Here is a 6,899-nt window from a genome sequence, read left to right as displayed (position 1 = left end):
TGACAGGACAAGGGGTAACGGGTTAAAACTCAAACAGGGGAAGTTTAGATTGGATATAAGGAGGAAATTCTTTCCTGTTAGGGTGGTGAGGCACTGGAATAGGTTGCCCAGGGAGGTTGTGAATGCTCCATCCCTGGCAGTGTTCAAGACCAGGTTGGACGAGGCCTTGGGTGATATGATTTAGTGTGAGGTGTCCCTGCCCATGGCAGGGGGTTGGAACTAGATGATCTTAAGGTCCTTTCCAACCCTAACAATTCTATGATTCTATGATTTCCACAAACCAAACCCACTGAACAACTGCAGTTCTTCCCAGAGGTACCTTACTGGAGATGAAGCTCACCTTTCCCTTTTGGGTGTACAGGCAGCTGCTGCTGTCTCTCCTATTCAAACAGCTTCCCAGTGCTGTGAGCCTGTTTGAGGGTGACTATATTACTGAAGCAGATCTCTCTCTCTGCATCTTGAACATACCAGCTCTGACTCTGTCCTATACCCTGGCAGAAAAATACACCCTACCTTCCATGTTGCCTGATACAGCACTGGAGGGACTCTCTTGAAGAAAGTGTGGGTGACACCAGTGGAGATGTATTTAAATTTGCCTGGGAACTTAGCCCTATTTCTAGTGAAGAATATATTGACTTCTTTTTTTCTACTGGGTCACAGTTGGTCAGCAATGAGGGAACTTCAAAGAAGCTGCAAGTCCATTTTGGATCTGTCAAAGAACGTGAGCACTTTTCTTTATTTGCTCTCCCCTCCTTCCTCTTCAGTGTAGATTAGAAGTAAAAGTCTCCAGAGAGTAGATTCCTCATTAAGATTTCTGGTACCTCCTGGTATGCAGAGGCTGGGATTACCACATGGAGGGCATCCTGCTATATTTGCCTCTAGTCCAGTCCCTTTGAAGGGACCCTGAAACACTTTACAATCATGCAGATTTATGAGCACTGAGCAGTCTGCCAGAGCCTGAGATGCTCCTGCTAACTAACTATGGGAAACTGCTCCAGGCCTCTGTCATTAAAAATACATTCTTAGCATTTCATGAACAAAGCTTAGTTTCCGCCTTCTGTTTCTATAGGATATAATATGTTTCCTGACAGATGTTTACCCTAAAACATCAAGTGATCGTTTCTGAGGAAAGTAAGTGAGTAAAAGCAAAGCCTGTCACCTAGGATATGTCACAATGTGAATCCTGAACTCCCAGTGTGATCTGAACTCTGGCAATGCCCAAGGATATTGCCTTTTGAGATTTTTAGTTTATTTATATTCATTGTAATTAGAGACTGGACACTTGAAGTTCTGTAGTTTCAAGCCTTCCTTTAAACACTGTCTTAGCATGGCTCTTGACCAAAAGCCATTACCCACCTACTGGCTCTTTGGGCACCTGAACTACTTGCGCCTTGCTGGCTCTTAGATGCTACAACATGGGGTGCCAGGAAAAGCAGACAGATACAGAACAAACAAGAGTGGCTGTTGGCAGGAGCAGAGCACTGGCTCATGTAGGCAGATAAACACAATGTGTTTTGGCTGACTGAATTGCATGTGTGATCCCAGAGCCCTGGAGAGCAGGGTGGGCTGTGTGTGCATGGTCCATGTGTGCCTGAAGCTGACTCAGAGGTTATGAATGCAGATGTAGATGTTCTCAACTTGCAGATCACAAAAAATGCCCATGAAAACACTTGTTCCCCAGCTGGGTAAGGAGCATGGGGTGGTATAGGAAGACCAAATTCAGTTTAGTCTTACAATCCCTCCCTAGGTTTTAGGCTGGGGCACCTTCTGGCTCAGACAGGTGGTGACGTTACCACCACTCACCTGCTTATCTCAGGCCAGCTGAACTGCCAGAGCTGTGTATGCATCAGACTGTCTAACCTGTTAATTACTGTGTTATAGCCCTAGCCTCAATGAAAGGCCCGTCATTAACCCGAGCTGTAACTTGGACTTGCATTTGGTCAGTGAGGAGGGTACATGCTGGAACTTCAGTTGTGTCTGGATGGTATCAGCTGGGGTTTTAATTCCTGTTAGGACCTGAACTCCTGTCTGTATTTTAGGTGTAACATGTATATTCATAGTGCTCACACAGATCTTGGTTTTTTTAAAGGAGCTTCAAACCCAGGGTGGTGTTCTTCCCAGGGCTTTTGGTTTGTCTGTAGGTCAAACAGCAGATGATTGCTATAGCAGAAGGCTTTGAGCTGATCTCTGAAAATCTACAGCTATCTTCCTGATAGAAGGTTTTGAGCTGCCAGGTAAAATGCACTGGGAAAAAGAATATGCAAGAGGGATGCTCATATTTTCCATTTGTAAATGCTTAAGACCAAGATTCCAGAAGAACAGACATATTGTGATGGTATTATTACTTAAGTTCTGATTTAAGTTAATCTCTGCTCCTCTTCTCTTTTAAAGTCTCTTCTAAGGGATTTATGTTAACAGTGGAGGCTGGGCCACAACGGGATGCTTACCATGCAGGCCTCTGTTGTATCAGATAATCCCCCCCTCACATAAAAATGATAGCTCTGGAATTCTCACCCAGTAAAATCAAAGCAGTGTCACATATGCACAGAGGAGGAAATCCTGAGGAGTCTTTTGTGGGGTGAAGATCTGAAGGTACAAGAAGGCCTCTTACAAATGCTGCTGGAGATGGCAGGAGCTGCAGAGGAGTCAGTGAGAAAAAAAGCTGTTGAGAGATAACGTTAAGGGACATTCAGGAAAGTGCTAGTACATGTCTAGACAAACTGAGGTGGGCTTAGAGAAGAGTCACAGGGCTCTCTGCCCCCTATTTCATCCCATGAAGTGGTGTGCAGTAGGGAAGAGCCCCTTGCTAATATGGATGGTAGTTATCTGATTTCCTTTGGCTAAAGCTCAGGCTCTTGACCTGTTATTTTCCTACTCACTCTTGGCATTGGTAAAAATGATTAAAGAATTAAGGGAGCAGAGAATCAGTCTGTGAGCTCCTGGGAGTATCGGGGATGCAGCACAGCCTAATCTCTGAAGTGGGTGAGGCCACAATTGAGGTGTACAAGGTGAGGAGTGATGTGGCCAAGTAAAGAATTGGTGGAATTAGCTATCTGTTTGTTTATGTGGCTGATCTGGCTATTTTTCCTTTTCTCAGCAGCAAAGTTTGGATCTGAACCTATTCCAGACAATCGTAGCTTTTCCCTTCCTTATTTCTCATAGTAAAGGCTGAATAAAATCAAGTAATAAACAGAATCTGTCTCAAACTTTGCTTTAGGGCTTAGAGGAAAAACACTGTTTCCTTTCTCCCCTCCTCCTTCCCCAATTTCCAGGACTTTTCCAGCTTGTTCTATGAAAGATTTCTTTCTGTGGAAGAACCCTAACCCTAATGAGGCTTTGCTCCTGGAAGCTGATGCTAATAGATGCCCCAGTGAGGGACTCAGTGAATTCCCATGGCAGAATGGGGAAGAGCTGGGTGCACCCCTGTGATTTTTCTGGAAGGGGAGTATCAGGGAGAGCAGTAGGCTAATTCTGTAGCTGAGGTCCACCACTGTGTGAGACTGGTAAACGAAACACTCATCTTGGAGCCCAGAAGAAAAAGGGATTTTGATGGGCTTTGGGTTGGCTGATAAACATGCCACAGGGGCTCCGTTCTGCAAGAAGCCTTTCTGATTCACCCTACTCTCCAAACCTATCAGCTACAAGTAAACACAAACCAGGCTTAGACCAGATATGGCTGAAAAGCTGCACAAGGAGCATCCTCTGTGCACCTAAAAGATGGCATGACAGAGGAGGGGTTTCTGTTTGTTTTTCTGTTACAAAGTTGTGTGGTACAACAGTACTGCCTCCTGTTCCAGAGTTGGCACAGCAGACACCAGCTTGGAGAGCTTCTCCACCGTGTTCCTTTGCACAGGTTGGACATGCTTTTTTGCTATGCACCTTGCTTTAGAAGGGGCACTTGTGCCAGTGATCTGGTATCATCACGCTGCTTCATCATCAGCATCAGACAAAAGCATTTAAGTGCCACTAAAGCTTATAAGCCGCAGGTTCCTTCACTCGAGCTTGTCCACTGACAGGTCACTGGCTGCTTTCCAGAGTGCTAATTTCTTTGTGAAAGCATGAGTCAATGAAACCGTCACCGCTGCAGCCTCTTCCATCTACTTCCATTCCAGAAGAAAACAAAGGTAGGAAAAAAAACAGTCTCACCTAATCAATCTTTGGCAGTATGAAATAACTCCTAGTACTCTACTGCTGCTATTTATAGTACTTCCTACAGTACAAGTGCTCTCCCTTCTTTGTAAGTCTATTCCACAACCTCTCTATTGGATGTATTGCACTGTCAGTAAGATGTAGATGAACATGAAAGAGGCACTGTTGGAGCACAAGAGTGATAAAGAGGCTTAGAAAACTTGAACTGTGAATAGAGCCTGAGAGAATTGGTTTTGTTTAGTCTAGGAAAGATAACATGGCAGGAGCAGAGGTGGGAAATATGATAGTCTTCAGGCACTTCTAAGGGTGTTACAGATAGAACAATGATCAGTTCTACAGGTCAAGATGGGGTAAGGCAAGAAGATATTAGCCTATGTTCAGCAACGAAGACTTGTGCTAGATCTGTAATAAAAGAAGATAAGAATCCAAAACTCTTTCCAGCTTTAAGGGTAGTTGAGCAATGGCTGCCTAGGGACTTGTAGAATTATTGCTCTTAGGAGGTTCATGAGAGGTCTGGATTGTTGAAAACTGGAGGAACAGGATCCCAGTATTTCACTGCATTTCCACAGTCACTTCTGTGTATCATCATCAATACAAATTCTGTTTAGTCTTCACTAGTTTCTGCTGCTTGCAAGCATCTGTCTTTTCATCTTCTCCAACTCCCACCTATCCCTCCCCCAAATTTAGGTGGTTTACTGTATCATCCTCTTGAGCTGTTTCATATTGGGGCATTCAGATCAAAACATTTGATGACTGTAGACCCAAATGATCCTGTTTTATGACTGTTTATGTTACAGCAAATTTGAATATGTTTGTTTGTTTGTTTGTTTCTAGAGGAGGAAAGCTCAGCATTTAACTCTGGTTTTGCATGGCATCCATCATAGCAAGGTTCTTTTCTGTCACTAGAACCCCAAAGGATGCTACAGGAGAAATAGTACACACAATAATAATAATAATAGTTGCTCTTCCACAAATAGTTCAGTTCTATCTGTGGCTGCAGTTAAGCATTAAAGCAAGACCGGGATGTTTGGCATATTGAGCTGGATGAAATATTACCTTTAATCTAGGGAAGATAGGGAAGGACCTCAATGTGGAAGATATGGTGTGTTTCAGTTGAAGTGGCCGTGCTGTTTACCTAATGCTACACAAGGCACACATCTGATATAAGTATTCACCAGAAAGCAGCAAGTCACCATAAAGATCTCATAGTTTGGAAGAATACACTGTGCTACTTTTTAGATTTTGTGTCTTTGAAGTAGTGTAGGCTGTTTTGAAAGGAATTGACCAAAGACATATAATGCAACCAGACCTCATGTGTCAGCTAACCTACGTTAGCTGCCCAGTGAGACAGGACCAGCACTCTGTAAGACTGTGTGAGATCGGTCCCCAACCCTGAAACAGGCTGGAGTCAAAAGGAGCAGAAATCAAGTTTATATCATGTGTCCTATTTTACTACTCTGCCTTTGAGCAAGCCACAGTCATCCTGCTCTTGACTTTCCAGAGGCATTACTGTGCCTGATGAGGAAGAAGGGCTGAGTCCGTTCTCTCTGTATATGAGGAGGAGCACATGCTGCTCCAGCACTGACATCCAAATTTACAGCCCACACATCATCATGCAACCCAGCAGAAAATGCAACTAAGGTTTCCTGTGGGCAAGTTGGCAGCCCTCAGGAACCCCCTCCAGGACCTCCTTGCTCTCTGCCTGCAGCCAGCCCATGGCCCACTGGCAGCTCCCCACTCCTTGGACTGTGGCCATGACCCTCCCAGTGTCCTGGATGCTGGCTGTCCTGGGCTTGCAGCTCCTGTGGGAGAGCTCTAGCCCAGCAGGCACTGTGATTGCCCCTTCAAGGGAGCAGTGCCTAGCTGGGAGGTGTGTGCTGAGTTCTGGGAAAACCTCCCTGTTCAAAAAACCAATATCCTCAAGCTGAGGCAATTCAGAAGTTAAGGGTCATTTCTGAGAGTTGAATTGTGGCAAATTAGAGAGCACAGAGACTCGGCCAGTGCATGCTCCAGTGTTGTGTCCACCTTGTTACAACCACATTGTGCCACCCCTGGGAGGCTGTGGGCAAATGCAGCAGCTCAGGTCTACTCCTGACTCCTGGCCACCACACTGCCCTCCCTGCTGTAAGGGGAAGGACCTCCAGGCACCACCTTCATCTCCAGGACAGGATAAAGTTAATATAAGCCTTCATCTCATTCAACTTCTGCCAGAGGTAGTGGTAGAAGGTGTAAAGAAGATGAGGGAAATATCAGCCCCCATACCTCAATGTATGTAGGTGTTATATGGAGGTCATGGAGGGTCTGGACCAGTGACCTATACAGAGATTGTCAGGGGGGAGCATCTGGTAGTTAGTGATGACTGTTCCTCTTGGCTTGAACTGCTTCTGCCCGAGTTATGCCATTTTGTATGTACAATGGTCAAGATTTGGTGGAGTGTTTGGTTCTGAGGCTGATGTGTAGAAAATGTGGGGAAGGTGCCTTTTGGTAGTTAAGCCCTTTTTAACACATTTCATCCTGGACATACGGACTCTGTTTTCTTTGTTTTCTAGAGTCCCCTACAGGTACAAGCCCTTCTATGACGCTTCCTCCTCCACTTAGAGTTTCCCCCACCATTGAAGTACTTACCAGCTGTCATGCAAGTATGTTGTTTTCAGTCTTTGCAGTCAATGAGGCAATAAGCAGAAACTGGGATTTAAATTAGCCTGTAGGATGTTGACGACATTTTCCCCTGCTGTATTTTAGACCATGCT

The 6,899-nt window shown here is 45.0% G+C and overlaps 1 long non-coding RNA gene across 1 annotated transcript; it reads left to right on the top strand.

Annotated features, from left to right (window-relative positions):
* Positions 1 to 275: 275 nt before the first annotated feature.
* LOC134164129 (uncharacterized) lies at positions 276 to 1,249 on the top strand. Its single transcript, XR_009965008.1, has 2 exons — positions 276 to 721; positions 1,070 to 1,249. It is a non-coding gene; the product is annotated as an uncharacterized LOC134164129 (long non-coding RNA).
* The last annotated feature ends 5,650 nt before the right edge of the window (positions 1,250 to 6,899 follow it).

The sequence above is a fragment of the Pezoporus occidentalis genome, unplaced genomic scaffold, assembly GCF_034315485.1.
Source record: "Pezoporus occidentalis ecotype Australia unplaced genomic scaffold, CSIRO_AGI_Poc_V1 ctg211, whole genome shotgun sequence".
NCBI classification, from domain to species: Eukaryota; Metazoa; Chordata; class Aves; order Psittaciformes; family Psittacidae; genus Pezoporus; species Pezoporus occidentalis.
Note: the sequence above shows the minus strand (reverse complement) of the source record. Positions and strands in the feature narration are given on the sequence as shown.